Below are 21608 nucleotides of genomic sequence, written 5' to 3' on the forward strand. Positions count from 1 at the left end.
GTTATTAGGTTATGGTATTACTGGTATTCCACATGCATATGTTTATGGGTGAAGTTGTTATCAAGTATTGATGGTATTTGAAGTGTTCAGACTTATCAGTTTATGGTGTCTGATGTCTTATTGTGTTTAACCGGTATTGCCATGGTTAAGTTCAGTGATGGTGACAACCAGTTGGTATTGCTTTAACCAGATAAGTTGTTGAGAAAGTTTTTGCCTGTACTAGTTCATCCCCCCCTCTCAGTACTGGTTGGGGTATTTGTTGTTCATCATTATTCAGCAGTTCTGGTGCATGAATCAAATTCCCATGGATTTGACATTGTTTTCATGTTCTATCTATCTGAAAAGAATCTCGTTCCATAGTTGGCCAATAATAGCCCAAGCGTATGAGTTTTTTTGAAAGGGTAAGACCACTTGAATGAGTGCCATAAATTCCATTATGGACTTAATGTAAGGCCTTCTTAGATTCTTCTTGTTCGAGACATCTTAAAAGAGTACCTTCTAGACCTCGTTTAAACATGGTATTTGCGATGAGAGTAAAATGGGAGGATTGGTGAATAAAGTTTCTCTTTTGGTTCTTTGATAAGTCGGGAGGTAAGGTGTTATCTTTGAGGTATGTGTAAGTTTGGACATATCGGGAGGAATCAGGACAATTATGAGCAGGGTAAAACAATTCTTCCACCAGGAATTCATAACATTGTTGATTTTCCTATGTCTGAAGGAGAGAAGCAAGTGTAGCCATGGCATCTGCTGCTTTGTTATCATTTCTTGGAATCTATTCAAAAGTTATTTCTACAAAGTATTTCTTGATATCATCAACCATCTTTTTATAAGGCATTAATTTTTCGTCCTTTGTTTGATAGTCATCATTGATTTGATTAATGACGAGCTGAGAGTCTCCAAAGACTTGAAGTTGTGTAATGTTCCATTCTATAGCCATTTTGATATCTGTAACCAAAGCTTCATATTTTGATGTATTGTTGGTGCATGGAAAGCTTAATTTGTATGCTTTTGGGATTGTATGACCTTGTGGTGTGATGAATAGAATACCTACTCCTGATCTGTGCTCTATTCCATTATCGATGCTTGCTCCTAGACTGATATTTGGGTGATGTATTGTAAGATATGGATCAAACCCCAGAATGTTTGCATATGACGAGGTAAAATTGACTTGCCATCTTTTGAAGGGTTCCCAATATTTTTGTCTTGCTAGTTTTGATAAAGAGATTGTTGGATGTAGATCAGTTGTGCCAATGATAACTGCCTCTGCTAGTTCTATCAAAATGGATGACCTTTCTTGATAAAATTTAGGTAAAGTGTCAAATCTCCCATCCTCTGGTGCCTCGAGGAGGTTTTCACTGTTAGATTCATCCTTTATTTTTACTTTTTCCCAGTCTAATGTTGCCAATAAATGGTTTTTAGCATTATACCTAATATTGTTTTCTTGATTTCCACTTTTGCGACTAGGAGATTTAACACCCACTTGACTGGAAGATATGTTAGCAGAATCCCTAGTGAAAGTTGTTATGAGTTTGATTTCATTAAGATATAAGGATATGGCCTGGTCATTAGGAAAGGTATCAATGGCAGTATGTCCATTTTCCCAGTCTATAGGTTTAGGAGGGATTAAGGATAAAGGGTCCTCATGTTGGATTATGTCAAATATATTTGGGGTCATGATAGAGATATCAGATCTTTCAATATGTATTTCCATGTCTAGAATGATACTCTCGTCAGAATGGCCTCGCATAAGAAACTCCTGATCATCCTCGGTTAAGTCCATGTCAACTGAATTTGATTCTACTTCAAGTAGGCTAGTTCCTAACATTTTTCCTGCATACGCGTGAACTACATCGACATCTATATATGTTTCTTCTCTTTCCCTTTCAAGTTTCTCTCATTTGTTTGTCCATGATAACAAATATTCTCCGGTCCCTTGATCTCTTAGCTGCATTCATTTTTCCATCTTTGACAAAATTGATGCAAATGATTGTTCCTTGGATTGTGTGCTTAAAGATGCTACCTCTTTGTTATGTGAAACAATGATCTCTTGAGCCGATTTCAGATTATTACAACATTGCAATGGATTTGAGTTTGCTGATATTGTGATTTCCTGCCCATTGTAGGGAAACTTTAGACACTGATGACATTTTGATGGAATAACCTATATGTCATGTATCCATGGTCCTCCCAAGAGTATGTTGTATGGTAGGTCCATTTCTAGAACTTGGCATGCTGTGTCTTTCTGTAAAGGTCCTACTCTAAGGGGTAGTACCATAATTCCTTTAGAGTAATGTTCTTCTTCACCATAGGCTTTGATTTTTATCTTTTTCTTGGGATCAACTGCATCTTCTGAATAACCTAGAGCACGAAAAAGACTCAAAGAGCAGATGTTCAAGATAGCTTCCCCATCTATTAGGACTCGTTTAACAAGTGTTCTATGAATGAGGACTTCGATTTGCAAGGGAGTGCTATGGGGATGTTGCAATGAATTAATGCTTGGATATGAAGGAGATGAGCTTTGAATAGGATCCTCTGAAATAGGTTTGATGGCAATTATGGATATCCCTTGGGGAACTTCCTCTTTGGATGTATTATTTGGTGATGATGCTATGGAAGATTCTTGCAAGATTTTAGGAGGTGTAGGAATAGATGCCTTTGGAGCATCAATTTGTTTATGGGGGGATGAGCCATTGATAGACATAGGTATATGATTTTGATCTTCTTTAGCCAAATCCTTTAAGGACATCTTTAAGAGTTGCATAAAGGAGCCACTTTTCTTCGGAGATGTGTTTGAATCCTTGTGAGGTTTTAACATAGTTGGAATTTGATTTTGGACTTGTTTGATTTCTCTGATATGTTGTCTTGTTACTTGTATTTTGCTTTGGTATGTCATGTTGATATGATTTTCAACTATTTCAAATGTTTATGTTTCCGTTTCAGGGGTTCGATTGTCCAAAAGTTATTTTAGTAAGTGATCAATTATCAATGTAAATGTGATAGCGTGATATGACACGAAAAGATGATTCAAGTGTTTAAAATTTTGCAAGTTTTTTGATCTTTGGTTTAGGAGTGCAATGATGATGATTTGATAAAAATCAAGTCCAGTAGGAATGATATATCCTACGATGTGGGACAAGATTGTCCTGATCAAACGTTTCAATTTTGTGATAAAGGATGATTGATCCTAATGAGAAACTATTTTTGAGTGATCAATTTATCAAAGAGGGTGATAATGCACTTTGAGATGTTTAGATCTTGAACTTGTTGAGGGTGAGCACTTGAAAATCTTGAGGTGTATATGTTCTAAAGTCTGATTTAAGCACAAATGATAACTTGACCAAACAAGCCAAGAAGACAATTTAAGCACAGAGTGATAGATAACAGATGTTTATGAATACTAAAAAATTGATCAAGCAGAATGACAGACCTGAAAAAGTCATGCAAAGTAACAACTCTGGACTGATAAAAATAGAGACTCGTACGACAATACTTCATGAACCATACGACAAAAGATACAAGACCAGACAACAAATCAGAAATTTCCTTTGAAAGAGCAGAGACTCATACGACAAAATAGCTTCCTCGTACAACAAATCATTTGACTTGTACGAGAGAGAATAGGACAATGAAAAATATGTTTGTTTTTTCTGACTTCTTGAGTAGTGAATTTTGGTGTTTTGCTAATGTTTTCCCATTTTAATTGTCTGATTTTCTGATTTAGGGATGAATACACAGCAGACACACGATATGATACGTGACTCCAATCAAGATAAACCCTACGAAAGTTGGCTAAGAATGAAAACCTTTTCTTGCTGACTTAGGTACACACCCAATAGCTAATCAGAATACTACCACTGAGCATCACGCAATGGATTCTCAATGTCATATTATCCGACTCTAAACACTAATGGGGGCACGATATGGCAGGTGTCTTGGGAGAGTTACTATCTCTCTTGCACAAAGATTATCACCCTTTCGGAGGTGAATCAGGTAGCTTCTATTTTAACAAGCACTAGTAAGGGATCTGTTCAGTACGCCGCTGTATAAACTAAATTAAGAGGTCTCCTAGCCTTGAAAACCAAGGTTTGATATACCCGAAGGTATGGAGGAGAGCTATTCTTGAGCACTATCGTTGACTTGATTTTCATCAAATCACGTTTATTTTATAGTGAGTTGGATTACTTGGCGTTAGTCGTTCCCACTTAGGTCATTCCCCTCACACAGGCCTTAATGGCTTTAAGATTTTTTAGCTCCTCGGGAGGGTAGGCCTGCTAAAGATATGCACTAATGAAAGTAGAAGATGAGTCTAGCTTTTTGATCACCTAAGAAAGGTGAGAGCATACTCACCTATCATCAAAAACATGAAGTACATGATTGTTCATTTCCTTTAGCAAAATGAAGTGTGCCTAGAAAACTTTAATGAATACACAAAGTTTAGTCGAATTTATAGGCAACCTGCAAAATAAATCCGTTAGTAGTCATTGATTGGTTTTGTTGAATTTAGTGTTTGACAAGTGTATCTTTGACAATTGTTCTATAGAAGAGAGTTAGGTTGCCAAAATCTCACAAAAAAATCAGGCTTAGCATTAGCAACGATCAGATTAAAACTGAAAACTCTAAGATGCAGTCTATTTAAAAACACAGAGGCAAAAAATCGTATGACATGATTTACCAGCTCGTACGACAAAACTTTAGATCTCACACAAATGAAGAAACAGGCTCGTACGACAATTCAGAAGCTCGTACGAATCAGGATGGATTGTTGTCCTAGATCATAAAGGAGTTTGTACGAGGCTACAAAGGAGCTCGTATGAGTTTTTTATTCTATCCCGAGCAAAGATGAGTGTTGATGAAGCTTGAGAGGCCAAAAATGATAATTTTGGCCCCACGGTGGGCACCAAAATGTCATGTATCTATGAAGTGTACCTGTGTACCTACAGCTGCAACACAAAACACTCAATAAACTATTACAAGCAATGCTTAGAAAATTAATCAACAAAAGATCAAACCATATCTAATCAATCTATTGCCTCCTAGTAAATGCGAGTATGAATTTTGCTCTCAGATCTGGTTATGCAAATTCTAGTGACTTGAGTATACTTAAATGGAGGATTTAAATGATGAAATTGTATGATCTAGCAATGATGGCATGATTAAGCTACATGATTTCATGATTATTTTAGAAAATAAGCTAGAATGAAGATGCAATTAAGCTAAATTTGAACATGATTACAATACTAAGATGATAAACTAGAAGCTAGATGCCTATAGTAACAATGTTTGAATGCAAATGAGATGAATCAATTGGGGATCCTTTGAACTCCAAAATGAGGTCTATTTATAGGATTTCCCAAGGCTAGGGGTGAGGTGGCAGGAATCAATGATTAAATTGGAGGAGGTTGGCAAAGATGTTGGATTAAAGGGAACAATTGGAGGTTGGTAGGAGAAGGGGTTGGATGAAAGGGGACAATATCATCTCCATGGTGACAAGTGTCAAGAAGTTTCTAGAAGAGGTTGGATGAAAGGGAACACTTAGTGACAAGTGTCACAAAGCTTTTCTCATGAGAGGGCAAAGTGTTCAAGGAAAGGGGACATGGTGGTTAGGATGGAATGGGTTAGGTTTAGGAATGGTTAGGAGTTAGGAGAATTTGAATTTAAAAATTCAAATAATAGGAAAAGGCTAATTAATTTCAACGACTCATTAATTGATTTGTTTTAATTAATTAAAGGATTTAGAAGAAATGGATTTGATGGAATTAATTAATTAATTTGAATTAATTAATCAAAGGGGATTATTGAAATGAACTAATTAAATAAATCCTTAGATTTATTAATAAGTAGATGAAAGGGAGGAATTTAATCAAATTGCTAATGAATTTAATTAAATTAGAAAGGGGGATTAATTAAATAATTTCTTATTCAATTAATTATCTTCAGACCATTTTTAGGTGTATACATAAACACTTCATAATAAATAGTAAATTAAACACCTTACTATTAAATTATTTATTGTAGTTAAAAGTTTGATTACATTAGATTTAAATTAATATTTAATTTATTTAATCTACTGCTAATGAAAAAGTTAACCATAGAGAAAAGTACCATCACATTTGGAATCATAGTGAAATTGATCTTGATAGCTTGTGCGAGATCATCCAATTTTATTTGATTCTGTTGCTACACATTTATCTTCCCTGCATTACACATTAGAAAATAAATCACCAAGACAATAAAATAGTAGTTACTTTTTACTTTTGATTCAAGATTATTAGATTCCCTATAAATTATTTACCAAAGTATTTACCACCAAGACAATAAAATGGTAGTTAGTTTTTAGTTTAGGTTTTGATTCAAGATTATTACATTCCCTATAAATCATTTACCAAAGTATTTATCATCACATTACTGAATATGACTTTATGAGTGGATTACTTCTCATTAAGAAATAATTACTAATAGAATAGGCCAAATTTTAACATCTTTAAATGTAAATATGGTAAATTATGTGATAAAAAGTAACCATTCTTAGTAGACAATAACTTTTAATTAACCCTTTGTACGTTTTTTTTAAAGAGGGAGGAATAGGAAGATTTGGGAGATAAATCTTAGATTGCACATGAACTATCAATCTTTTAGAATTAAATTTTATTTTAGTTTGTTGTATGTATTAAAAAGGTTTTTGAACCAATGACATGTGTTTTAATTTTATTTATGTTTTTATTTTTATTTTCTATGAGTATCTAACAAAAACCCTAGATTTCATAGAGAGAGAGAGAGAGAGAGAGAGAGAGAGAGAGAGAGAGAGAGAGAGAGAGAGAGAGAGAGAGAGAGAGAGAGAGAGATTTGCATCAACTTTTCCTTTTGCAACACTCTGAGGGCATTAAATCAGATGATGCATTTCTATCCCTTGTTCTAAAATTGTTGTCACTAGTTCCTTGTTGGATTCCCAACTTGATATTTGTTGCTCTTGGCATAAAAAAAAAAAAAATCTAAATTGTCTTGTAAGGAAAATAAATTGGTTAAGCAAAGGAAGTACATTTGAAAGTAAACATATATATCTTTAAATAATTGAAACAACTCTAAGCTAGAGAATCTCCTTAAGACAAAAAAAATTGGTAAAGACCTTAGGAAAAAGGAAATTTACCTATCACAAGGGCTTCAGAAAATGACCAAAAAGCTTACGAAGACCTAGAGAGAACCAATCAAGTCCTACTAAATGAAATCACTTAACTAGCGGCTAAAGTCAATCAACTTAAGAAGGAATCTATAGAACGAAGCAAACAACAAGAGATGTCAATCTTAGAAAGCAAGAAAAGTTCTTGATCAACACAACATCAAAACAAAAGAAATTAAAAAACATAGAACAAAAAGTAAATGACGAAGAGAATCATTCAAAGAGAGTGACACTTCCAAATCAAGCAACTCTAACACTTCTAAATCAGAATCCTTAGAAAACACATTTAGCAAACAAACACAACAAGAATTAGATACTTTTGCTCGTAAAATTAAGCTACCTGAATATAGTGGTGACATTGGTACAGGAGAGGAAGCAGAGCAATGGTTGACTAACCTAGAAAGATATTTTGACTTACAAAACACAAGTAGCTATGCTAGAACAAAGATCACCACCTACCAATTGAGAAGTAGTGCATTAAATTGGTGGCAAGATACAGTTAGATCTTTAAAGATATGAACTGATAGAACAAAATGGTCACAATTTAAACAATTATTTCAACAGAAATATCTTTCTGATTACTTTTTACAAGAAAAGAAGAATGAATCTTTTGAATTGAAACAAAGGCTACAAACTATAAGTGAATATAAATAAAACTTTGAGAGACTTAATAGATTTGTACCATTCATCGAAGGACATGATCATGTTATTAGATTTATCAATTGTTTAAGATATGAATACCAAGCTCAAGTATGGTGTGGCAAGCCAGTATCAGTAGATGAAGCTGCACAAATTGCAGAAAATTTTGAAAATTATCATCAAATTTCAAGACAAAAAAGAGAAAATCGCAAAAGAAATAGGGAAGGATCATATAAGGAAACTTTCAAACAAGGAAGACAATATTCCAACCAAAATAAAGTTTAGTGTAGATCCACCAACATGTCCCATTTCAACAAAGACCACAAGACATCATCAAGAATTTAATGTTGGGCTTGTGGTGAGAATCATCTTCACCGAAATTGTCCTATTGTGGGAAATGTGGCAAGAATCACCGTAAAAATGAACATTCATGCAACCCCCAACAACAGCAAAAACAAGATAATAAAGTTTTCACCCCTTCCAACATGAAGATTTATGCAGGTGTAGATACAGGTACGGTGCATTACCAACCTTCTTTAATTGAAATTAAAGGTTCTTTAAATAATCATCCCATTGTTTTTCTTGTTGATTCAGGAAGTAGTCATAACTTTATTTCTCCTAGGGTTGTAGCACAACTAAGGATTGTATCTAAATCAATAAAACCTTTAGATTTTGAAATGAAAGATAGTAGAATAGTTAGACAAATAGGTGCAATTATTGAAAATTTAAAATTTGAATTAGACAAGCTTGTAACATATGATCATTTTTCACATATTAAATCTAGGTACATATGATGCTATTCTACATATGAGTTGGTTGGAGAAAAGCAATGCTTTCCTAGGTTGTGAAAACAAACAGGTTATGCTAAACTCTAACATGGGGACATGTCATATTTTATAGGGGGAGAAAAGACCTCTTCACATTAAAACAATTTCAGCAATGCAAGTTAAGCGTAGTGCGGGGAAAAATTGTAAAATATTTTGTGCTATGCTTTTTAAAACATGTGATAAATTTAAATTAGATATTATTATTAAACCTGTGGTGCAAGAATTTAAAGATGTGTTTCTCGAAGAATTAAATATCTTACCTCCTAAACGACATGTAGAACATGCAATTGATGTAGCTCTTGGGGCAGAACCTATATCCAAAGCTCCCTATCGACAGTCAATCCCTAAATTAACTAAACTAAAAATCCAATTAACACAACTAATTAAGGAAGGTAAGATAAGGCCAAGTGTCTCTCCATGGGGTGCACCAGTATTATTCATTAAAAAGAAAGATGAGACCATGAGGTTATGCATGTATTATAGACAACTTAACAAATTAACCATAAAGAACAAGTACCCCTTGCCTAGAATTTATGACCTCCTAGACCAGTTACATGGTGCCAAATGCTTTTCCAAAATAGATCTATGATCAGGATACCATCAAATTTGTATTAAAGAATCCGACATTTCCAAAATGGCATTTTGAACACAATATGGTCATTATGAATTTGTGGTAATGCCTTTTGGTCTAACTAACACACCTGCAACCTTTATGACCTTGATGCATGATATCTTCTGACCATTTCTAGATATATTTGTTATCATGCTTTTGGATGACATATTAATATACTAAAAAAATGAGCAAGAACATGAGCAACATTTGAGGATGGTACTAGAAACCTTAAAAAAACAAAAATTATATGCCAAATTAAGCAAGTGTGAATTCTTTAAATTAGAGGTTTCTTATTTAGGTCATATAGTTTCAGAAAAAAGGTATTTCACCAAACCCTGCTAAGATTAAAGCAATTCAAGATTGACCTATCCCCAAGGATGCTCACGAAGTAAGAAGTTTCCTAGGATTATCTAGTTTCTATCATCGGTTTGTTAAAAAATATTCAAAAATTGCTGCACCTTTAACCGACCTAACTAAGAAAGATCAAAATTATAAATGGACTGATGAATGTGATAAGGCTTTTGAAGCATTAAAAACATTGCTAACAACTGTACCTATTCTTTACATCCCAAATTTTAGCAAACCTTTTGTTGTGATTACAAATGCATGTGGGACAAGTATAGGTGGTTTTCTAATGCAAGATAGCCAAGTTGTATGCTATGAATCAAGAAAATTATTACCTGCCGAAAGAAACTATCCTATTCATGATCTTGAATTATTAGGGATTGTCCATGCCTTAAAGGTTTGGTGACACTATGTATTGGGAAACAAGTTTATTTTAAAAACAAACCATCATAGTCTTCAACACATATTTACTCAGCCTCAACTTAACATGACCAGACAAAGAAGGTGGATGAAACTCTTAACTGGATATGATTTCACTATCCAATATGTTCCTAGAAAAGAGAATGAAGTGGCAGATGCCTTAAGTCAAAAAATATTATGTGTTAATACTTTGACATTGGTAAGAAGCCAATTTGAACATGATATCAAATCCAAATTACCCATCGATGACTATTTCCAACCAATTTATGAAGGCCTCCAAAATCAATCCCCTAATGTCCATTTGAAAGATCGATTAGAACAATATTTACTAAGTAGCAATGGACTCCTCTATTTCAAAGGAATATTGTGTATTCCTAATATAATTGGCATTAAATCACAAATATTGAAATATTATCATGATATACCTATAGCCAGACACCCTAGATTTCAAAAAACCTATCTTTCAATCAAGAAAAACTACTTTTGGCCTCAAATGAAGAGTGAGATGCGTACTTATGTGTAACAATCCTTAACTTGTCAAAAGGTAAAAGCAGAACAGTGTAAACCTCTTGGCCTCTTGCAACCCTTTTCTATTCTAGACTGGAAATGGGAATCAATTAGTATAGATTTTATCATTGCATTACCTCTAACCCGAAAAGGTCATGATTCTATCTTTGTAGTAGTAGATCGATTAACCAAAATGACACATTTTCTACCCATCAAGATAAAATCTTCTGCTTCTGGAATTGCCCACATTTTTGTTAGGTAAATTGTTAGATTGCATGGTATTCCAAAGAATATTGTTTCAGATTGAAACCTTAGATTTACATCATCTTTTTAGAAATCTCTTTTTTCTGAAGTTGACACTAAATTAAGCTTCAATACTGCATATCACCCTGAATTTGATGGGAAAACTGAATGAATTTAAGAGGCTCTTAAAAGATATGAACACATGTATACCATGGATAAAATCAAATCATGGGAGGACTACTTACATTTAGTTGAGTTTTCCTACAATCAAGGATATCATTCATCCATTAAGATGTCACCTTTTGAAGCTATGTATGGTTGAAATTGTAACACACCTATCTCTCGGTCTGACCCTATTCATAATATTTGGTATGAAAATGAAAACTTGTTAGAGATGGAAGCTATTATTAACAAAACCAAACAAAACATGAAAGTTTCCCAGGATCGATATAAAGTTGGGTTGATTCCAAGAGGGCTACTTGATATTTTGATGTTGGTGATCATGTTTTTTTAAGAGTCAAACCGAAAAGGAGCTCATTAAATCTAAAAAATAATTCTAAAATAGCTCCTCATTTTTGTGGTCCTTTTCAAATATTAGAAAGAATAGGAAATGTTGCTTATAGACTTGCTTTACCTTAGTTACAACTTCATGATTTATTTCATGCAAGTTTACTTAAGAAATATATTTATAATGTATATCATGTTATTGATTGGAGAAATATTTCTATTGAACCTTCTTGTGAATTTAAAATTGAACCAGAAAGAATAATTGAAAAAAGAACTAGAACATTACGAAATAGAATTATAGAAGAAGTAAAAGTTAAATGGAGTCATTGTGGTAATGATAGTGCTACATGGGAAAAAGCTGATTTTATTAGAGTTCAATATCTACAATTGTTTGACTAAATGTTATTTTACGTGTGTTAATGATGCGGAAACTCCTCATGCTACTGAGGGCAACAACTGATTTACAGGGGGAGAAATGTTATGGGACTTTTTCTCATGGAAATAAATTGTAATAAATATAATTATGAACTTTATTATAGTTATGAAAGGGTGTGATTTTTGGTAACCACCCTGTGACATTATATAAACCCATGAATTAATAAAGAAGGATACATAGAGAGAGGGAGAAAATCATAGAAGAAAAAGAAATTGAAAGAAGGAAAAGTGAGAGGATAGTTAAGGTCTGGTGGTTGGGCATTGGGCATTGAAGAAGGGGCATACAATGTGTGTCCAACTCGGGGTACAACGTACACTCGAGAGTGTCCTGGCTAGGGCTATGTTTATTTCATGTCATGAAGGCATGTGGGGTTCTGTGTAGGAACCGTGTCCTCTTGGAGTGCTTCCTTGCTTGGAAACCCTAGGCCTATAACTAATCCTCTACGTGCGGAAAACAACCTCTTCGTGATTTACAGATATGTATTAATCAATTTTATTTAGTCATTGCCCTAATATTTCATTATTGAAAATCATTATCTCAATGTTTTATATATTATGAGTAATTAGTTTATCATTACTTGAATAAATTACTTTGATACTTTATTAAAATGTTGTGTAAACACTTCATAATAAATAGTAAATTAAACACCTTACTATTAAATTATTTATTGTAGGTAAAAGGTTGATTAAATTAGATTTAGATTAATATTTTATTTATTGAATTTTCTGCTAATGACAAAATTAACCATAGAGAAAAGTACCATATATATATATATATATCTATATATACATATATATGTATATATATATGTATGTATATATGTATGTATATATGTATACATATATATGTATATATACATATATACATACACACACACATATATATATGTATGTATGTATGTATATGTATGTATATATATGTATGTATATATATGTATGTATATATGTGTTTGTGTGTGTGAATGTATATATATACAACAAATTTCCCCACCCCACACCATTAGAGACATTTTCAAGCTTAAAATGATGAAGTTGTTGTCCAAAGATCTTGGAATTTCTTTCTCCCTCCTCTCCCCCCCCCTCCCCCAACTCTCTCCCTCTTCGTCCCCCTCTCTCTCTCTCTCCCTCTTTTGATGTTGAAGAATACTTTGATATGTATTGCAACATAACTTTTTTTCAAGTCACAGGTTGACAATCAACATTTTTCCTCCATATTGCAAGCATGTAAGGATTTTTGAATATTCAAGTGATTATCATTCCTTGGAGGTTTGTACCATGGGATCTACTATTCGTCAAGTACCAAATTGGAGGTTTGTTGCATGCACCAAGGAGATTTGTAATAGAATTCTAATGCATGTCCTTTTTTCTTAAGGCATGTATTCTGTATGCATTTCATAGCCTTTGGACAATATTTAATAAAGTTTCATAATTTGTAATAGGATCCATAGCTAACATTTATGCAATCTTAGATGAGCATGGATTTTCAAGAATAGGGTGGCATGTTCTATTTAGACAATTAGCAACACTATGAGGATTCCATGCAGAGACATATTTGTCAAACTATTTTCTGGCTATATATACTTCATGATTGTTGCTCCAATCAATGGTATATACATTGGGTGCATCAGACAACCACAAGAAACCATGAATATGTTATGAACCATAATGTTGTCATTCATATCTATACCAATGGTCCTTTGCTTTGAATAGCTTCTCAATCACTTCTTCGTGAAATATTGTAAATCTTTAATGAAGGTATAATGTTGTCACATGTGGGTTTTGGACCACATTATTGATAAAATGTTTTCTTGAAGATGTTTGTGGATTGTCAATATATGGGAATGGTTTATGCAAGTTAGTCCATTTAGTATCAATGGAGCTTAATGTGAAAAACAAGGTAGGAGTTCCAATTTGATGGATCATTGCAGTTAAGTCCTTCCAACATTTATTCCAATATGTGTGGGTACCTCATAGAGAAACCCCAAAGTGAATTAGATGGTTAGGTAATTGATTATTAGGAATAGCTTGTATACTGGTGGGGATTGTTGAACCTCTAAGTTAGTTCTAATGAAAACACTTGTTGATTGCTAGTAGTGATGTCTTATTATTAAATTGTAGAGGTAATATCTAAATCTAACATGTTTTCTAAATCTTTGATCTAAAGCATATTCATGCAAACACACATGTTTGGCGCATTGTTGAAGAGGTAGTGCAACCCTAGTAAGAAAGAGCATTGGAAAAGCCATACTTAATAGTCCTTCAGTATTGTATTCATTTATCTGGGCTGCGTTTATTTCAAGCCAAGGTCTATATATTTATATATATACACACATATATATGTATATATATGTGTGTATGTGCACAAAGATGGTGGTCAGAAAAGTGGACACCACCCAAAAAAAACATGAAAAAAAAGCAGTGCGTACGTGATTCTAAAATTTGAAATCACCTCATATAGGCTTAGGTCTGTTGTTCCCAAGCCTAAAAAAGATAGCGTGTATGCATTGTCTTTAGGAAAGTGAGTGCGTATGCTTTGTCTTTAGGAAAGTGAGTGTGTATGCACTGCTTTTAGGAAAGTGAGTGCGTACGCGCTGCTTTTAGGAAAGTGAGTGCGTACACATTGATTTTAGGAAAGTGAGTGCATACACGCTCATAAGCCCTAAAGAACCGCGTACGCGGTACTTATCAAAAAAAGTAAAAAAAAAACTGGGTCTTATTTTCTTGTGACCACAACATTTTTTCCTCCATTTCCTCCATGAAACCACAAATGGTTGCTTCATTTTTCCTTCAGACGCTATGGATCAAGATTAGTTTTTCTTAATTTTTGTCTTTCTTTCTCCTTTATTCAATTTGTTTTACTTTTTGAAATTCATTTCATTTATTTTGATTAGGTTTTTTTATTTTTTGTTTCATAAACCAGATTTTGATAATGCACAACAAGAACAATGAAATGTACCTCTTGAAAGCCCCAAATAAAAACCACAAGATACACCTCTAGTTCCTCCTTTTGACTATACACCTGAAACACGAGAGCAATTGATTAATCAGTTAGAGAAAAACACGTCTAAAATAAATAGACTGATTAATAAATTAAAAATATATGAGATTGAGCATCATAAATCCCTCGCCACTAGCCTAGAAACATTAGCTAGTGGTGCCACAACCATTTCCACATAAATTACAAAATGAGGAAACTTTAGGGATAGGTGTCATCAATAATATGCTGGTGGGTTATCATACGAGGGAGTGAAAAACAAAAAAATTAGTAAACAACAAATATATGCCATTTTTGTTGATCCTAAAATTGGTTAGTCGTTACCTCTTAATGCAAAGAGGTTTCTCATACATTAGTGTACCAATGTGCATATGAAGAATATTTTTTGGCAGAGGTCGTGGATGGTCTTTGATGATCCACCTTGTAATAATTATGAGGTGCCATTTTATTTTTTGAGAAAAGTTTATTGTGAGTTTGTCCTCAATGTACGGCCAAACTATTTTGACATGAGAGAGTTCCATGGTATAGGTGGCGGTTCTGCCCAAGATAGACCTGGAGCTTGTAGGCATGTAGCCCTAGAGAGTCATTGCCCCCTAGCACCCAAACCCAAGGTGCATTAGGTTGTCCCAATAGAGCCGATGGAGCTACAGACTCTTCAGGAAGCCACAACATTGACTAGTGCCATCATCCAGTATGGAACACAGTTAGCACACCCTCTTGTACTGGATGATGAGACATTAGTTGCTCCAGGTGGCGATAAAGAGCCCATTCAGCATCTGTATGTCAATTGTTCGGGGATATGTTCACGGATGAATGATGAGGCTACTGCAGATGGATCCACATCTCATTTGTGCACGATTTGCGAGAGTAGATGTCAGACCTGCATGACTAAAGTTGTAGTGCTGCCAGAGGAGTTGTTGCATATGTTGTTTCCCCATCAATGGTAGACAGAGGTGTGTTGATTTGAATTCATAGCATTTTATTTATCAGTCACTTTAAATTTGTAATTACAAAAATTAATTTTCATTTATGCATTGATTTAAATTGAGACAAATAATATGCATTTCAGGATGCAACAACGGTATCCCATACTCCCCCGCAGTTACTACAGCTGCAACTTTGATGCTTGAGGTATAAATTTTGTAACATGTTAAAATAGAATAGTATAAATTCAAAAAAATTACAAGATATACAAACTATCCTTAATGTTTGGTCCAATTTTTGGTTTGTAGGTGTTGACAGGGGACCAAATGTCCCAGATTCATGACATCACGCTCTCAGTGATCAATTTTGGCCTACAAGCCTATTCGATATCATATTTTGTATAACTTTTTTTATGTATTGTTTTGATGGAATATGCAAGTCATTTTATTTTAGATTTTTAAAATTATTTTTAATATATTATCTGTACTAATATCTCATGTTAATTTTGTTTTTTTAGGGTATCCCCTCCGTGTCTAGGCCTTGTCCTAAGCAAAAGAATTCCTCGAAGATGCCAAAATGTGGGAAGAAGGTAATTGAACACATTTTTAGTTGTACAATTGTTTGAAAATGTTTAAATCAAGTCTTAGTTGGGATTTCTAGATTGATTGGTGTTTTTTAATCTATTTTACACGTACAATGGCCATTGAGCTATGTGGATTTGTTGAACACACCTGATTTGCCCATGGATCGATAGAGGGCAGAGGTATGTATCTCTACTTTATTTTCTTGATTTCGTGATTATATGCATGTGTACATGTGAACTTGTGATGAATTATAATCTTATAATTTTTTCATACAGGAAATATCCATAGTTGCTTCATCAATGGCGAGCCCTCCTCTGTACACTGGAGAAGCAAGTCAGGATCTGGTACACTTTTGTTTGATCTATTACATTAATTGTTTTTAACTTATATTAATTGTATTTAATATTTGATCATTTTTTGTATAGGTAATAGTGACAGTTTCTCCATCGATGGCAAGCCATCCTCAGTCCATTGGAGAAGCATCTCAGGCATCGGTACGTCATTGTTCTTTATATTATATCTTTTAAGTGTTTTTGATATATTTATATTAGTAAATTGTATTAATTGTATATTTAATCTACAATAGCCCCCTTCGTGGTTCGGCCATAACGCGGATCCTTTTAAGTTTGTCTTCAAGAAAACTCCTAAGAGTGACAAGGAGAGGAAAGCGAAGACATTAACTCTGAGATTAGCCGATGAGGTAATCTACATTTCAATTTCAAATGAATTATATTTAAATGCATAGTTATGTTGTTAATTGTGAACTATTTTCTACAAAAGAATTCTAACTTGGATTTTGAATTGTGGTTTTTCAGCCATCTACAAAGCCATGTATTGCATCGAAGAGACTCAATTTTGATGATCCACCACAAGTTTAGGATCATATAGTGTTATTTGTGGTCATAGAATGACCAATAAATGTAGATATATTCTACATTTTCATTGTATATCGTTTTGGGCATGCAATATGCCACATTTTGTAATACTTGTATTGACTTGGCAGACATGCCTTTTTTGATATATATATAAATGTTGATATTCGATCCAATAAATGTGTACTAAGTTCATTATTGTGTATTCATTGTATTTCATGGTTGTCTTTTTATAAAGTTAATTGATCATTTTATTATGTGATAAACAATATAAATATAAACAACAAAAATCTATGATATAAAACATTGCAATCATGGAATATGATTTGATAAAACTTCTAAAATTATTAACCCTACAAAACTCCTTGTATTTGGTGGTGTTGGTTCCCAATTATGGATTTTACGCTTGTGCAGCAACCAAGTTGATCTCTCCACTTCCTATGAGGCTGCCAACCTTAATTATCAAAAATTTCAAGGACTTGGACCAAATTAACAAGGATACAAGATCCTTCTGCACTTTAGGCTCTGCAAAACCAGGGAGGGTGATCCCTTAATGCATTTACAATTTTTGCACCACACTTATAAAACATTAACGGATCACCCTCCCTAGTTTTGTAGAGCCTAAAGTGCAGAAGGATCTTGTATCCTTATTAAGTTGGTCCAAGTCCTTGAAATTTTTGATAATTGATGTTGGCAGCCTCATAGGAAGTGGAGAGATCAACTTGGTTGTTGCACAAGCATAAAACCCATAATTGGGAACCAACAGAAATGGTGACTCTTCTAGGTAAAATATTGCATAAATTTTTATGGGTTTTTCTGTGGTTTGATGGTTATCTTTTCTCTCATGTCATAGGACCCAAATATTTTTCCTCATAGAGTTATGAGTTTGTTGAATATGTCCCTTGTCAATTTGAGTCAATTCTCATGAATGTTGTCTGAGAATCTATTGTAATTCATCTTTCAATGCAATTTTGTCTAGATTTGTCCCTATTTCATGATTATTTCAATACCTCACAAATAGTGAGTGGTGACTCTGAGATCTCTCTTCCAATGTGCATTATTTGAAGAAGAACCAAAGAATTTGCAGTAGAAATGAAGCAAATTTAATCTTTTGTGATGAAGTACCCTGACAAGTTGAGGATAGAATCCATATAATGATAAGGAGGTGTTGCAGTGTTGGTTTCTAAACAAATTTCACCTGTGAAGAAATTCCATCTTTTCAAATATTTGTCCTCTGCAAAGAGGTGGCGACTCTACCAAAGAACCTAATGAAGATGTGGGGGTAGCTCCAGATCTACCAATATTTCAAACCAGAAAGCTGATTTGCAGCCACTACAACATTTCTAGGTATTTTGACTTTCATGAATCAAATGTATTTCTATGAAAGTCATTTGTAGAAAAGGTTTCCCTATCCAATGTTGTAGCACTAAGTAAAGGGGAAAGTGTTAGTTTTCAGATTTGCATACTTCTTAGTCTCATCTTTCAGTTATATGCTTATATTAGGAGAAGTATGCAATCTTTGTAATAGGTTTATTCAAAAGTCTTAAGTCTGATATTTCAGTCTTATGTATGTTCTACTTTTACTTAAGGCTTTGTTGAAAAAGGGAATTAAGAAATGTGTAATTGTGAAGTCTGAATGAGAAGCTTGTAAATACAAGCAAGATGTATGGTCATAATGTTGTTCTTGGTATAATGAGTGATCAGCAACTTGAGGGAGGTCAGCCTAGAAGAGTTTTCATCCCTAAATAGTACGGACCTCTAAATTTTAGCAACATTGAAGGGTGCCCACATCCCTTCCCCATTGAGATTAAGGATCATGCACCTTTGTTTCATTAACAAGAATCCAAATCAGCACTCCACCATGTCAAGATATTCAGAGAGTTTGTTGAAGACTATCAACCTTGCAATGAAGATATAGTCAGGAAGTTCTTTGTGAGATCACTGAAAGATAGTGCAAAGGACTGGTATGAATGTTTAGCAACACAAAGTGTTTCTTCATGGGATTGCTTCAGGATGTTGTTTTTGGAGAGATTCAACTGTAATACAGTCAGTTACAAGTAGCCTCTTAGTCCTTAGAGTTTTCCAATATGTGAGGATACAATATATGCACAAGAGCAACCTATGTCAAGTATTGAATGTGCATCTCCAAGCATGTGTATCCCTATTGTCCCAGCTTATACTTTTTAGTAGTATGAGAAAGTTTATCAGCCCCAAATAGCGCAAGATCAAAGCTTCTTTGTGGAGAACCCAATGGTGTATGTCAGTGCTCAGCTAGACATAATAAAACAAGTGGGTGAACAACCTTATGCGTTGCTCTCTAGATTTTTGAAGGCATTGCAAAATATTCCTATGAGTTATATGCTTCAAGATTTTGAGCGGGTAGACTTATTTTTGCAAGTCTATGAACCTGATGTTGTTCATTGGCCAAAGAGAACAAAACAAACTAATATGGATCAAATGGTTGTATGGGTTGACATATTTGAAGATGTCAAATCTAAGATGCAACAAGATGATAAAATTTTACATGCTGATAATGACAAGGTTGAGAAAGAGTATGATGACATTGCACGAGTTAATAATGATGCTCCTTATGTTGTTGAAAATCAATCACATGATCAAGATGAAGGAGATGATATGTGTGAATAGTAGAGGGTTGAAGAGAATGAACCTGAAAATGAATGCCATGATAACCTAAATGAAGATGGATATAAATATCTACAAGGTTAGCATTCTTTTGCAGATGATAATTATGGTTTTGAGAAAGTTGTTGAAGATGCAATTTCCCATAACATGACAAACACATGCTCTCATGAATCCAATAGGTTTTCAGTTGAAGAGGATAGCAGTATGGGACATGTTAGTGAGCAAGAGGACACATGTTTTATCAATAGTGAAGGAATCTCAAACTTGCTAGTAGCAGAATACTTGAGATATGCACATGAAAAGAGTGATGAACTTATGCACCCTGCTGATTTGGTTTTTGACAGTGAGGTTGTCTCTTATGATACATTAAATAGTGCAACTACTATCAATCTCCTTCACATGATGGAACTAGCTGATATGCAAGAATACAAAGAGCTTGAATGTGTGGGATTCTTTGATTTCAACTTTGACATGTGTGCTGATAATAAGGATTTACATGCTAATAAACACTCGGTTGTTTCTTCTAGAAGCATGTGTATGGATGCTAATGATGACACTCTTTGTGAGAGTGCTAGTGCACATGAGGGGGAAGTGGCTCTTGGTGGCTATGATCAAAGTGGTGATGGGATGGGAGAGTGTGATAATGAATCCAATTTACCGAGTAGATGCAAACCCCTGGCCCAATGTGTTGAACCTTAGGATAATGGATTTTTATGTGAGTGGGAAGACAAAACACATGCATATGACAGGATCATTTGTGATCCTTTTCCTTCTCTTGATAATAATTTGCTTATTGTGTATAATGGGAAGGTGCATTCTTTTGAGAGTTCCTCTTGTAGACGTATAAAAATGACCACATTCCTAAATGAATATTTTATGTTCATTTCTTTATTTGATTAAATCCAATTTAATTAAATTATCCACATTCTTCTATTTAATTAAATAAATTATTCAATTTATTTGAATTAAATTCACTATACCATTTAATGAATAAATCATTTTATTCAATTAAATCTCCCCTATCCACTTTTAATTAAAATCAAATTTAATTAAATAGTTATCCTAAAATTGAATAAATCTAATTTATTTAATTTCTCCAAATTGCAACCAAATTGAATTAAATTATTTCAATTAAATCCTATTATCCCTCCATCCACTTGCAAAATCCCAAACCCCTTCCTAATCCCTTCTAGAATCTTCTAATCGCTTCTAATTAACCTAACCCTCCTCTAAACTTTGTCACATCCCTAAGCAAAGGGAAGTCACTTCTCAAAAACCTTAAAGTCTTTGATAACCATTGAAGGTTTTCAACCTTCAACCACTAAAACCCTTAAAGTCTTTGAAAACCATTAAAGGCTTCCAACCTTCAACCACTTAATCCCCAAAGTCTCCAATAACCATTAATGGTTAATTCAAACCTTCCCACATGGTTAAAACATTTGTTTTGACTCAACCTCTATCCAACCCAAGGGTCTCTTCAGGCCATTAATGCTTTGACCATGATTATCTCTTAATCATTTGCACAAAGGTTTATCCTTGGATTAACTCTTAATCCAGTGGGTAAGCCTAAATTAGACATGACCCTTAGCCTTTAGATAACCATGAGGTCTTCTCGGGCCTTTAATGCCTCCAACCTCTTCTCTCAACCCAATCCTATATTGACACTTGTCACCATTTCATTGGTGCCAATTGTGCACATGGATCCCCAACTTTCAAACCTGGCCCTTGATTAAACCTCTCAATCCTGACCATCCATTGCCCTGTTTGTGCTATAAATAGAGCTCTCATTCCTCCATTCTTAACAATCATCATTCAAATTTGAAGCATCACACTTATGCTCAAATTCTTTCAAGCTTTCTCATTTCATATATGCTCATCAT

This window comes from Cryptomeria japonica, chromosome 7, assembly GCF_030272615.1.
Source record: "Cryptomeria japonica chromosome 7, Sugi_1.0, whole genome shotgun sequence".
Lineage (NCBI taxonomy): Eukaryota > Viridiplantae > Streptophyta > Pinopsida > Cupressales > Cupressaceae > Cryptomeria > Cryptomeria japonica.